The sequence below is a fragment of the Schistocerca serialis genome, chromosome 8 (assembly GCF_023864345.2).
Source record: "Schistocerca serialis cubense isolate TAMUIC-IGC-003099 chromosome 8, iqSchSeri2.2, whole genome shotgun sequence".
In the NCBI taxonomy this organism is placed as follows: Eukaryota; Metazoa; Arthropoda; class Insecta; order Orthoptera; family Acrididae; genus Schistocerca; species Schistocerca serialis.
In genome coordinates, this window is record NC_064645.1 from 479,718,471 (window position 1) to 479,733,994 (window position 15,524).

Consider the following 15,524-nt stretch of genomic DNA (forward strand, 5'->3'; position numbering starts at 1 on the left):
CTGGTAGTTATCCTTGCGAGGTGCCAAGTATTTATCGACGTAGCTGCCGGTAATAGGGGCGCGTAATTGCAAATTGTTAATGTACCATTCTCAGGAGTGTGTGGGTTGGCAAAGAAATTTACATTTTTTTGTAAATTTTGTCAGTTGTGGGGATATAGAATTAAAATGCCAGTATTACAATCGAATTATCGACTTCATTGTAGCTAGCATTTACCCTGTCCCAGTAAGCTTTACACCTACTCTAGTCACTGCACAGTTTGCCCAGACGGGTAGGAAAGAAGGTTTGCGGTCTTCTATGCCAGCGACGGACAAATAAGCTTACACCTAGTAAGCACAACAACATGTAAGAAACTAGAAATCTAAACTAGGATTCATACCTGAGAGCGAGGTAACAGCCGAAACCGGTTTGTAAAATGATAAATACTATGGAACATTACACCGGTGTTGTGTGTTTTTTCATTCATAATGTATAAAATATTTTACTAAGAAAGAACGGAACAGTAAATTATCCCCAAACATAAATCATAAATAGGTGGCGCGAACAAAAATGTTGAAGGTTCTCTTCTAAGCAAAATGAAGACACGTCATTGCCCCGATCAGCAAATCAGAAAGTAGCGTTCTAAACAATTTGTTAATTAGATATTAGGAAGGGCATGGTTGGTACGGAATATCAACAAGGAGAGATCAGTATTCTGGCAGGCTAATTGAGATTCAAATTACATACAGTGTCAGAAGCTGATGCCGTTGTAGTAGCTGGAAGCAGTCCTCTTCCCCTCGCATCTTCTACAAACTCATCAGCTGCCAGGTCGACTGAAGAGGTCCTAAGACCTACTCTGCTTCAGGTGAAACATGCGTAGATGGTAATCTGGTGTAGTTGTAACTAGCACTGCTCTGTGTTGATAGTGAGTACGTTTTATATAGGAAAAGGAGTCGATTACTGTGCAACTAGACTATTGATGACCATACAATATCTAGGAGTAACCATCTAGACCCATCTTAAGTGGAATGACTAAATAAAACAAATAGTAGGAAAAGCGATGCCAGACTGAGATTCATAGAGAGAATCTTAAGGAAGAGTAACTCATACATCGAAGGGTTACAAGGCGCTTGTTCGACCGTTTCCTGAGTGTTGTTCACTAATATGATATCCTTACTGGGTAGGACTGATAGAGGAGATAGAGAAGAGCGGCGCATTTCCTCACAGGATCGTTTAGTCGATGCGAAAGCGTTACTGAGGTGCTCGACAGACTCCATTGGTAGGCATTACAAGAGAGGCGTTGTGTATCACGGAGAGGTATACAACTGAAATTTCGAGAAAGCAGTGCGATGAGTCGGACAACATATTACTTCTTCTCACAAACATCTCGTGTAATGACCGCGACGAGAAACTTCCCGAAATTAGAGTTAATACACAAGCTTACCGACAATCATTCTTCCCACCCGTCATACGCGAGTGGAACAGGATAGGAAGGATGAGTTAGTGGCACCAGAAGTAACCTCCACCTCACACCATAAGGTGGCTTGCGGATTATGATGTAGACGTAGATAGACGCATTTTTTTTTTAAATTTCAGTTCGTGCATGTTAACTCTTTTACTCTGATTTACTCATTGTGATGATGAGAAGCTAACAACGCGAAACTTTGTCTCTCATAGATGTAGGTGTTAACGAATTATTCTTCTCTGCAGAATATTCTAATAGGCTTCACATAAATGTATGTAATAGCCTAGATGAGGGCTGTTAGCTGAGGTAGCGTGCAAAAGTAAATACGTTTGTGTAGAGAAGGCAAGTGTTTCAAATACATACGTTTACTACGTTTATTATTGTTCTCAATGAGTGTTCAGTGATGATCTGTCTCTATAAGAAGAGTGATTGCTACTGATGGGTTCAAACTTTCTCAGCACATAGTCTGAGTCCATGTCGCGTCGAGTTGTTGCCCTATGCTCGGCAAAAGAAGGCCCAACAGATTCAGTGTGGAAGCTGTATATATTTTCCACGTCTTCTCGCCTGCAACTATCAACAACCACCACCAAAAGAGAGCAATGTGTGCCAGGTTGACGATGCTACATGGAGCAACACACATTCTAGCTTCATGAGCTTAGTAGCCCATTCTAATTGCCTTCATGAAGTAACACTGCCCGCCAACTAGGCAGTTTCTGGTGCTAAATGTTAAATATCAAAAACAAAGATGAAAAGAGAATTGAAACTTTGCTTTACACATTTGCGAAGCAGCTCGGTGAAGGGTTAACGTTGGCTCCGTTTTGTTTTGTTTGTGGAAACTAGTCTAGAACGTTGACACTGTCGCTCGCTGCGGATTCCGCCGTGTATCAGCGGCTGGCGAGACGCAGCGCCGGCGGGCCCTGCTCTAAACACAGTGTCCGGCTCGGCGCCATTGTCCGGAGCACGCAGCCGGCGAGGGCTTTCACCGCACGGCCGCTACTGTAGTATCGGCGCCGGCGGCTGGGCGCGTGTATAAGCTGTGAGCTGTGAGCGGCACACCACGCCACGCCTCGCCCGCGACGGTTATTAACAGCATGCGCATGCGCCGTCGGCGCTCGCCGCTGCAAAGCCCATTGTGACGCCGCCCGTGTAACTATGTAGCCGACGTCGCCGCGGCGGAGTGAGCCGCTTTTTGCGGACCAGGCGATCGCTCGGCAGTCGGCGTCATCACGCACGCACACCGCCGGGCCATCAGATTCAACAGCTAGCGTGGGACAACAGCACCCTCTCTCTCTCTCTCTCTCTCTCTCTCTCTCTCTCACACACACACACACACACACACACATACACACACGCGCATATACCGTCAAATGGTGCGCAACAATCAATGTCTATCTCTCCACAAGCAATCTGCACCAAACTCGACTGACACATCGAGAAAAATAAACACCAGCTGTGTTACCTAACACGTTTATGTGTATATTTTCAGTTGTAGCATTAGCGAACTCTGTTCTCAAACTGTACGTATTAGTCCTTTGGTATGACAGATCGATACCACCACCACTGGCGTCATACAGTTGGCAACGGAAATGCATGTTTCCGACAGATGGTGATAGCAGTCGCCCGGCGACCCTGCGGATCCAATGATGCGCGCCCGCTGAGTCACGGCTAAGAGCGCCCTCTGCCGCCGCGATATAGGATGGCCAGCAGCAACTACACGGTCCTGTCTAAGTGGCAGTCTTCAGTCTTAGTCAGCCTTCGACAGTTCACTCGTGTCACAGTAGTTCGAGTCTTACACTGCTCTATGTGCTTCAGTTCACTTCTTGTACTAGCTGGACTTTATTGCTGTTTGTTCATTTATAAAGTTTGTTCGAAACTCTAGGAGAAAGCTGCAACTTAATCCACCAGTGGCGTGTAAGGGTGTAGTATCCCCAAACAACGAATTTATATCGTTAATCGCTAGATGGTATGTCGCATGCTTTGTAGTTCAAGGTAGCTGCCACTGATGGCCATAGTGTGATACAGGTGAGTTTCCATAACTTTAGTTGTGAACAGGTCTTTATAAGTTGCTGCTGGAACAAGTTGGAGCACGCTGAGCTTTATTAAACCCCAACATACCGCTCTAGTCCCGCAAGAAGAAAAGTAAGGTAACAATTTTAGTGCATTTTTGAATGTCTTTTCCGTAAGATATAACGTTTAATTGAATAATTACAGCAAATATTGTTACAGATGGATCCTTACGGGCCAGGAGAGGACCAACTGCGAGCGTTGGTTGATGATGTACTTGAAGAGGGGCCTGTCGATTCCGATGATGAAGATGAAGTAGATGTTGTTATTGTTAGTGATCACGACACATCATCAGAGTAGGAATGAGATGAAAATGGTGAAAATAAGGTCAGTGATAGTTATTATCTTGGAAAACACGGAACGACTAAATGGTGTAAAGAATTCCCAGGACCTAATGTTAGAACAAGGTCGCACGATATTATTATTCACCTTCCACGCGTCGTTGGTGATGGTAATCAATGTACTACACCATTAGAATGTTTCAATCTCTTTATATGTCTCGACATTACTGAACAACTTGCTTTGTGTACATTTAGCGTATGGAGAGTCAGAGAGAGAAGTATTCACAACAATACCTACGAAAACCTAAAACGAAACACGAAATGATGGCAGTACTAGGACTTCTGTGTTTAGCAGGGACACACAAGGCACGTAGGTTGAATTTAGAAGATCTTTGGGTATCCGATGGAACTGTGAAAGAGATTTTTCGGCAGTTATGTCCCTCCAAAGATTCCGATTACTCTTGTAGTGTTTTCCTTTTGACGACCAAGATACTCGAGCAGCCAGAAAAGAAGCAAACACACTTGCTCCAATTAGAGATGTTCTTACCCAGTTGTGGGCAACTGTAATAAACATTTCTCTGTCAGTGAATGTCACATTAGCCACGTTTCGTGGGAACTGCTCCTTCAGAAAGGACATACCCACAAAGCCATAAAACTACGGTTTGAATGTATCTGCCCTAGTTGATTCCAGGGTGTATTACACCGTGACTTTGGAAGTCTATGTACGTCAGCATCCGGACGGGCCTTTCCAGTATCACGACATATAATTGGTTCACAAGTTGCAGCCTTCCCTCCAAACTTCTCAAGGAACATAAACTTATGCTGGTTGGTACAATGCAGAAAAACAAGAGAGAGATTCCACCACCATTTGCAAACGCACGAGGTCGAGAAGTTCATTCCAGTATTTTCGGTTTTCATGAGGACAAAACTTTAGTTTCATGTGTCCTCAGAAAGAATAATATGGTATTACTGATGTCAACAATGCATCACGATGCTGCTATTGATGATTCCACATGTGTTACGTCCAAACTGGAGATCAATACTTTCTACAATATTACAAAATGTGGTGCTGATATTGTAAATGAACTTTTTGGCTCATATAATGTATTATGAACGGTGGACGGTAGCCACTGACCTTATCCTTTGCTATAATGAATGTGGCAGGAATTAATACTCAAATAGTTTATGTTTCTAATACAAAAACGAAACATATACGTTGGGAGTTCTTGAAGAATTTGTCTCTTCAGCTTCTTAGGAGCCAAGTGAATCGGAGACAAAATGTATATCTCACTACAGAACTCGCTGTAAGTGACAGCCGATATTCAACAGAACATTTACCTCAAGGACGTCCTAAAAAAGTTCAGTAAAAACAAAGTGGTTGTGTCTAATGTCGAAGAAATAAAGACTGCAAATCAAATTATGCTTGCAAAAGATGTGACAGATATTTATGCATGGACCATTTCGTACTGATGTGTGATGATTGTGTCAGTAAGGAGAAATTAGATGACGAATCATGAACATGTTTTGCATAATAAGTGTGTTTGGTACTGTCTACATCAAACACATTTTCTTGACTGTAATCTTGTAATGAATATCAAGTAAATGTATCCCACGTAATTTAGAGTTTTTACGTTTTCCTGCATTATATTGATCTCTTTTGTTAATCTGATGTATTCAGTTACTTCAGTACAATAGCTTGCACTTAAAAATTTATCGGTATTGTGTGACTCAATTCGTATGTGACTAATAATTAAAAAAGAAATTCAGTTTTATTATTGTAACTATATATTACTTATATGCAATAATATTAGTAGATAATAATAACTTACAATTGATTAAACCACTGATTTCAGTGTTACAATATTCAAAATATATATAAAAAAACTACGTGGGGTGTACTACATCCCACACACCACTAGCGTAAGAATTACAGGCCACAGTACTGCCAGGTTAAATAAAACATGTTTACTCTATTTACATTTCGCTAATCTTTTCTAATGGTGTCCAGCTTCCACTCTGCAGCCCATCTCGCTTTACTGTTGTATACAGAGTAGCACACGGGTTCTGTAAGAAATGCAGATAGATTTATCCGGGGAGGCCGAGCGGTTCTAGGCGATTCAGTCTGGAACCGCGCTACCGCTACGGTCGCAGGTTCGAATCCTGCCTCGGGCATGGATGTGTGTGATGCCCTTAGGTTATTTAGGTTTAAGTAGTTATAAGTTCTGGGACTGATGACCTCAGATGTTAAGTCCCATAGTGCTCAGAGCCGTTTGAACCATAGATTTCTCAGCACACAAATGAAATTATAGTATAGGAAAAATGTTTTCTAAACTATAGAGGATGAGCTAAAATCTTCCACTGGAAGTCGTTGCTGCTGTGTATGTGCTACATAACGTGACTTCGATGCAGGTATATAAGCACCGACCTGTACGCAAGATACGACCTGTACGCAAGATATTAGTGTGGCATTCGTGTCTCTCTGACAAGCGTGCGGTAGACGCAGAAACGTGAATTATGCTGACGTGATTACCAAATGCCTCCAAAGAGGACCAACGTGCTCTCATTCTTTCCTTGGCTGCCGAAGGATTAACACCGGTAAACGTCCATCGGAGAATGAGTAATGTGTGTGGGTCAGCATCCCTGCCGAATATCACTGTTGTGCGACAAGAGGTGGTGCTGCTTCATGATTTACTCATACCGCAAATGTCGTAGCTCAGAACGCACGACAGCTCAATTCGGAGACACTCGAATACCCTCCCAATAGTCCTGAAACCTCTCTCCCCCCCTCCCCTCGCCACCACAACGCGAGTATCACGCTTTCACTCCCTTGAAAAAGGTCTTGAACGGTTGCCAATTCCTGTCGGACGTGGATGCGTAGCAGGCATTTAAGGACTTTTTCAAGCAGCAGAACACTTTGTTTTGCGAAACTGCTGTATTCAGTTTGGTGCGTCGGTAGGATCATTGTCCACATGCTGAAAACGATTTAGTCTGATTCGCATATCAATTCTGGATTATACGGTCTTCGAATGGAAACTTTTTGTTCGCCCCTGAGCCGTGTGGCTCGATCAGCGATATTCCCGCCCCCGGTATGGGTCATCTTTCCGGCAGTATGCGCAGAGCAGCCGGTGGCGCCACCTACAAGGCCGATCGGGAGCGAGAGGAAAAGCTGAGGAAGAGGAAGTGGTTTTGCTTTGGGACGCCGAGCAGTAACGGCGTTTTGGGAACTATGGCGGACAGCTAAGGTCCGGTGTCAGCCAGCAAGCAGGGCACGTCTAAAAGGGGCTGTTTACCCGGGTGACGGCGCCGTGGCAAATATCGCCGACGTATAAAGAGACATTACTGGGAAGCCGTTGCTGTTTTTCCCGCTTGCTTCATGCCTCCTGGCATCAGGATCTGCGGCTGCTGGCTTCGTCGAACAAGCAAGGTGCGATCATTAACATTTACGAGGGCCTGGAGTGCTGGCCTGGTTATTGTATTTATATCACATATTTCTCTGGATATATTTATCTCTGAGTTGTAATAATATTACTGTTACGTTTCTGTCTGAACTAATAGTGTGTCTGAGAGAGACGTGTATAATATTGAAATCAGTACTTTCCTAAATTCTTACAAGTTATTGAGAGGCCAGTTGTTACCGTATATTTAATAGCCTGAAACGGATTCTATTAATGGTGGTACTAGAATTCCTTCAATGACAGTAGATTGATATTGTAATTAATTTCATGCATTAATTTAACTGATGATGTGTTGTAATGAGTTATTGTCTTTCTAGTTATTTATGGCAGATGTCAATCTGTTGTAGATATCCACTAGTTCTGGGATTTCTCGTGCACATTCGTGACCGTTGCTGCTTCGGTCTGGGGTCCATGTCAAGCCTGTACTGGAAACAGCTGAGCGGGTGGGCATCCGTTTTCTGAGCGTAGTTGTTGAATCTCACGAGCTTGTTTGGTCACATGAAATCTTATATTTTATATGCTAAATTATGTGGTGTCTACCATTTAAGTAGCCTGTTGTGTGCCATGGTATCATGGTATCTGATTGTTGCCTGAACTCTGAATTATTTTGGTAATAACAATCACTGTCGTAATAAAAGAATACATTAGTTAAATTTTAGTAAATTTTTCTTCAGCTTGATTACAATTTAGAGTATATAAAATTTAACTCATTCAGTAAATGTGTAATAGGCCATAAGTGCCGCGTTTTTATGAGTGTTTAAAATTGAAGTAATTTATTTCCACCTGAATCGTAATTTTTAAAGATGTGTGGTAGTTTTAAACTTGGTTTTATTTCTCAAGTTCTCTTGTTTAAAGGTACCAAATAAAATGTTCGGTGCAACTGTCGATGGTGATTGCCTGATGTGTTACTTTGGTCCAGTCCTACCACCCTACAGCCTATTGTGCTGACTTTGTGTCGTTGCACAAAAGGTGGAATCACATGTTGCTTCGACACTTTAGCCCGTTATACATTCACGGAAAAAAATCTCAAAACCGAGAAGGAGTTGTGCGACATAAACAAAAGCTGGTAGGCGTGTTTCTGCATCCAAACTGTGATGTCTGTCCAAGTTTCTCGCCAGTCGCATAAGAGTGGCGCTAGTAGCCTCACTACGAGGATGAAAGTCCTGTTTGCTTTAAACACACGCTGTAACGGTTGTTAGCGTTAGTTCCCTTTGAGACTGAACGTGGTGAGTTGATGTTGGTCAAGAAGCTTTTAATGCGAGAGAGACGCCATTTCAGCATCTCACTGAGTTTGAACGAGGTCGTGTAATAGGGTTACGAAAAGCTGTACGCTCCTTCCCTCTGTTGTGTTTTCAAGCTGGTTCTCGCTCAGTGCCAATGACGGCCGTGTCTTGGTTTGGTTAGGAGGAGGCCAGTTGAGGGCCTGCAACCAACCTGTCTGTGTGACAGACCAACTGGACCTGCACCTGGAGTTATGCTCTGGGTTGAGATTTCGTATGACACCAGGAGCATTCTTACGGTTGTTCCACGCACCCTGACTGCGTATTTGTAAGCCTGTCTTGTGATTCGACCTGTTGTGCTGCCCTTCATGAACAGCATTCCAGGGACTGTTTTCCAACAGTATAATGCTCGCTCATACAGGGTGTTACAAAAAGGTACGGCCAAACTCTCAGGAAACATTCCTCACACACAAATAAAGAAAATAAGTTATGTGGACATTAGTCCGGAAACGCTTAATTTCCATGTTAGAGCTCATTTTAGTTTCGTCAGTATGTACTGTACTTTCTCGATTCACCGTCAGTTGGCCCAATTGAAGGAAGGTAATGTTGACTTCGGTGCTTGTGTTGACATGCAACTCATTCCTCTACAGTACTAGCATCAAGCTCATCGGTACGTAGCATCAACAGGTTAATGTTCATCACGAACGTGGTTTTGCAAATGCGGGGTTGGCAGATGCACATTTGATGTATGGATTAGCACGGGGCAATAGCCGTGGCGCGGTACGTTTGTATCGAGGCAGATTTCCAGAATGAAGGTGTCCCGACAGGAAGACGTTCGAAGCAATTGATCGGCGTCTTAGGGAGCACGGTACAGTCCAGCCTATGACTCGCGACTGGGAAAGACCTAGAAAACGAGGACACCTGCAATGGACGAGGCAATTCTTCGTGCAGTTGACGATAACCCTAATATCAACGTCAGAGAAGTTGCTACTGTACAAGGTAACGTTTGAAACGTCCCCTTTGAAAAATAGTACATGACTGTGCTTAAACTGACACACAATATTTTTGGCGCAACGTAATCTGACTTTCAGTAATCCCTACAAAAGAATGGCCCTGACTAACATTAACCTATACGTTTCACAAATCACTTACCTCACAAAAATCTTCGTTACTCGAACTACTGCAAAACAGCGAGCGCCACTACTGCCAGCTAAATAAAAGATTCAAACTACGGAAGGCACTAACTACTGATAGGCATAGTTAGCAAATGAAAGATGTTGATAGAGAACAAACAATGTATTTACCTTAATAGTGTTCAAAGGTCATAATATATATAGCAGTTCATGACATCCATTCTTACAAATGTACTGTTTCTGATGGACACACGTCCAGATCATCCGCTCTCAAAATTCCTCCATTTCTCTCCCCACATCCACCACTGCTGGCGGCTCACCTCCAACTGCGCAACGCTATGCGCTGTTAACATCCAGCTGCCCAACACTACAATAGCCAACAACAATGCAAACCAGCCACAGTCTGCACACATCACAGCCAGTGATTTTCATACAGAGCGCTATGTGGTGTTACCAATATATAAAATCTAAACAGCCTACTTACACGTTGACCACGTCACTGTATGGAGAGTGCTACGGGAGAACCAGTTGTTTCCGTACCATGTACAGCGTGTGCAGGCACTATCAGCAGCTGATTGGCCTCCACGGGTACACTTCTGCGAATGGATCATCCAACAATGTGTCAATCCTCATTTCAGTGCAAATGTTCTCTTTACGGATGAGGCTTCATTCCAACGTGATCAAATTGTAAATTTTCACAATCAATATGTGTGGGCTGACGAGAAACCGCACGCAATCGTGCAATCACGTCATCAACACAGATTTTCTGTGCACGTTCGGGCAGGCATTGTTGGTGATGTCTCGATTGGGCCCCATGTTCTTCCACCTACGCTCAATGGAGCACGTTATCATGATTTCATACGGGATACTCTACCTGTGCTGCTAGAACATGTGCCTTTACAAGTCCGACACAACATATGGTTCATGCACGATAGAGCTCCTGCACATTTCAGGAGAAGTGTTCGTACGCTTCTCAACAGCAGATTCGGTGACTGATGGATTGGTAGAGGCGGACCAATTCCATGGCCTCCACGCTCTCCTGACCTCAACCCTCTTAACTTTCATTTATGGGGGCATTTGAAAGCTCTTGTCTACGCAACCCGGTACCAAATGTAGAGACTCTTCGTGCTCGTACTGTGGACGGCTGTGATACAATACGCCATTCTCCAGGGCTGCATCAGCGCATCAGGGATTCCATGCGACTGAGGGTGGATGCATGTAACCTCGTTAACGGAGGACATTTTGAACATTTCATGTAACAAAGTGTTTGAAGTCACGCTGGTACGTTCTGTTGCTGTGTGTTTCCATTCCGTGATTAATGTGATTTGCAGAGAAGTAATAAAATGAGCTCTAACATGGAAAGTAAGCGTTTCCGGACACATGTCCATATAACATTTTTTTTTTCTTTGTGTGTGAGGAATGTTTCCTGAAAGTTTGGCCATACCTTTTTGTAACACCCTGTATACCAGCGTTGTAATCGAACAGGCTCCACAGGTTGCCCACGTGTTGCCTTGGTCCCCCGTTCGATCACCAGATCTGTCTCCAGTCGAGCACATACAGTCGAGCACATATGGAACATCATCGCACGACAACCCCAACGTCATCCGCTAACGCCATTAACCGTCCCTGTATTGCTCGACCAAGTGCAACAGGCATGGAACTCCTTACCGCAAGCTGACATCCGGCACTTGTACAACACAGTGCTGCACATATGCATTCCTGCTGTCAACATTGTCCATTACATCGATTATTAATGTACCCGCATTTCACTTTTGCAACGCCGTATCTATCGCTTACGTTCACCTGTGATCTTGCAATGTTAATCACTTATATCTGTTGCCTACAAAAAATACGAGGGCTATTCGGAAAGTAAGGGAAACCACAGTGAAAATCAAAACTGTTTTATTTTCAACAGTTAGCAACAACTTCCAGTCCGCATTTCGTGGTCGTGCGGTAGCGTTCTCGCTTCCCGCGCCCGGGTTCCCGGGCTAGATTCCCCGCGGGGTCAGGGAGTTTCTCTGCCTCGTGATGACTGGGTATTGTGTGATGTCCTTAGGTTAGTTAGGTTTAAGTAGTTCTAAGTTCTAGGGGACTGATGACCATAGATGGTAAGTCCCATAGTGCTCAGAGCCATTTGAACAACTTCCAGCCACTTATCTCCATAGTCGCCGATCCGACTTACACATTTGTCGTAGCGTTGTACCAACTTCCCAATACCCTCGTTATAGAAGGCAGCGGCCAGTGCTTTCCGCCAATTCTCTACGCTGGCCTACATCTCGTCTGTGCCAAAATGTTGTCTTCATAGCCAGCGGTTCAAGTGAGCAGAGATGAAACTCGGAGACAATTACAGGCTGTATTGTGGGTAATCAAGCACTTTCAGTTAAAAACGATGCAGGAGCATCTTTATTGCCCCTGCAGAATGCGGCTGAGAATTGTCTTGAAGAAGAAACCGCACAACAGTTATGTAATTTTGGCTGCATAGCTTCAGGCGAAATTTCTCACCAGGCCGTCCCACTTGTTCTAGGTATCTTTATGTGCTCCCTGTGTGCTCAGGACTAAAACGAACGACGTAAATCGATCGATGGGCATACTAGACACTGTCCAACACACCTGTGCAAAATCTCGTCCGATTTTCACTGAGGTTTCCATTTCGCGACCGATCATTCCTTACTTTCCGAATAACCCTCGTATATTCCCGCAGTTTAATTATTCTACATTAATTATTTTTTGATGTTGCGATTATTTCCGTCAGTGTATGCTCAAATAGAAAAAACAGAGGTTGATTATTGTTTTTTGTGTTTTTCTGCCGCAAAAATACTTGTCATGTTGTGGAGTAAGGGAGGCCCAGCGAGACAGGAGGCGAGTGACAACTGGGTATGAAAGATGGAAACCACTTAGGTTGCCTTTCGACGACGGGATTGGTATGTGTGAGTTGGTGATGTAAACTTGAAATATACACAGACTATTAAAATCTGCGGCATTTGTGTGATTATAAAAGAGTCAATATTCTTTCCTTTAGATATGCAATTAGGCTGTCTATAATTTTCTATAACTTGTACAGAGACAGAAAAGTTAAGAAGGCGTATGTGCATAAAAATGTAGTTATTATTTGCAGTAATGTATATTACGGTTTATTATAGACGTAAACAGATGAATTATGACAGTACCTGGAGCGCAAGATGGAGCGTCAGGACGCCGGGAATAGGTCACAGACGATGCTTTTGTCCTGTTTCTCCATGTTTTTGCTCTAGCTGCTATAATAAATTATCACGTTACATTCCCCACCTCCTCAGATAAATCTAGTCTCCCGATTTCCGTTGAGAAGTACCTGTAACATAAGCACTAATTTATTTACAACTATTTACACTTCCGTAGTAGGCTGCAATACATGTGTAGTACATGCACTATCGACTGTCTTGGATGAATATGTACCTGTGAAAGAAATTACTAGCCGCTGTCAGTTACCATATTGCTGTAGAAAGAGCAAAAATTCGAATATGGTCTTAAAAGGCGTCGCTGTAGTGTGCATCCTTTCGTAAAATGACGGAATATGGTCAGTTTTTACTTATAATTAAGAGTAATTTGAAAACGACATGAAATACATGTGTTACATAAGCAAGTAAGAAATTTGTAGAGTAATGTTTTGTCTTCATGTGAGACGTGTAATGTGTTATTTATAAATGATGATGTATGCAGACAACTTAGTGCTTTTTCAAGTTGGTTTTACAAGTGCTTGACAATGACGCTTAGTTAATCACACGATTAAATAAACATCTCATTACAGCCAACTACGGACCATGTTTACGTTTATTAAGCATCTGGAGGCTGTGCATCGCCACAAATACAAAGTTTTGATTTACACTGCGTGACTCCTACTTCACTCACTGTCCTTTTCATTACTTACTCTTCTTCTCGTCCTCGCTAGCACTTGGTTCACACACAGAGTTTTCATTCATGGCTAATTCTGTCCTGTATCAGATTCTTCCTCATTGGTGTCGCTATTACTGGTTTCATCCGTAGGATGACTGTTGGCAGCTACGGAATTTGGCCCACTTTACACATGAAATGGTCGTATTCAGCCACTTTTATGGCTAAAATCATGCAGGCACTTGATGATGAGCTTCCTATAGTTACGAGCTTGCATTGTTGTTCTGTATTAAACCTTTTTACCTGATCTGAAAGGTGCTCTATTGATATGCAACCATTTTGTGCACCTAACATCTGATCTAGCGGGGCGAGAAGGATCAGGTCTGAAGTGATACTTAGAAAAGTCGGGTTTTCAGTGCGTAGGATCTCTAGAGGTGGTTGGGTGAGTAAATTAATATGTGAGTGATATTTAAGTTGTTAGGTTCAGCAATGACAGTGGCTAACCGAAAAGCTGGTCTGGAAATATCGCATCGAGTGTCATTGATCAATAACCCTTGACCCTGTAATTTTATGTGCTGTATTCCACAGTAATGTCCTTGATCACAACAAGTAAACATAATAGGTTGCTTTATTTTGGGGGCATACAGTTAGGTTATCGGTTCCAGTAAACATTACAACTACCAGATGAGTACAATGAATTTATAGCTAATGTGAGGAGTCAGCTGGGTTGTTTAGCATATCCGTGAGAAGCTATAGATCCTATCCCCAGTGAACTACAGGAAGAGAAGCTCGCCATTAGATCACAGAAATTTGAAAGAAACAGAGTCTCACAACAGAAAACATCTTTGAGCCATGGCTGACTCGTGTCATGCCTTGTATTTTTATCATTGGTTGCAGTTCAGTGGTGTCTTATATCCTCTTCGGTTACCGCCATAACGTTGCTGTCTTCTCTTCGTGAGTGTCAGCAACGTGTGTCCATACTAGTGCTGCTGTATTATCTTTGGTGTGGCGGATACATTTTCCAGGTGTGCTGTGTGTCGTAGTCGGTCAGTTGGGGCAGAGCAACGAGGAAATCTCTGTGGCGCATGGTCAGGCCGGAGCCGCTGGTTGCAGTTGTGAGGCGCTTTTTGCAAGGGTTATGAAGTTCGTCGCCCACCGATCCTGGACACTAAAGTTGAGTGCTCACATAACCTACTATCAAGCCCCAACTGCTATCACATCTCTTCATTTGATCCTGGTTGTCGCTTTCTGGGATATTCCCAAGAGCAACAACGTGTGTGCATTGAAGTCGACTGGAATTGCAGCCGTCTTCCTGTGTCGGGTTTAACATAATTTAATTCGTTCCTTCATTAATGAAGTGTACCAGTGGTATCTTCTGCCTTGTTGCCGTTGACGTTCCGGTGACCAGCCCTGGTCGTTGACGTAGTTTTCGGCAATGTATTTTCCTCGTTCGTGTTGCTGTCCAGCACGACGTGTAGTTCGGCAGCTGGGGTGTTGTTGGTAGTTTTGGGTACTTATTCTGACTTGGCTGAATTGGGCACCAGTGTCCAGAACGTTGTGCTATTGGCATCTTGTTGTCGTTTTGCTGGTCGGGTGGAGCAGAACTGGTCTTGTTGGTTGGTCCGTCGGCTGGCTTTCGGTTGGGTTGCCTTCCGATTAAGAGTTTGTAGGTCTGGCTGCCTGTCTCACCTAAACGTACGTTAGTGTTACCTTCCGAGGCCGATCCTTGGAACCTTCTGAGCGCTGCTCCTTATGTTTTACACAGTGATTTCTTTTTTAGTCTTAAGTACTCTGTGTGGCCTTCAGCTGAGTTTTAGCTTATTAAAATTGCAAGGCTTTTCTTCTTAGGCCTTCAGTCACAAAAAAAATTGGTATGTGGCCTTCAGCCCAGTTCTATGGGAAAAATTTAAGCTAAAGCTTTCGGCCTTTTTATATTGAAGATAATTTTTTTTCTAAAGAAGTGAAGCATCCAGAAGAACTCCTGTATATGAATTCCTTGCTTAGGACTTGTGCCTTGGATTTTCGATGTGGCCTCCAACCGATCTAAATTAAATCAAAGGAG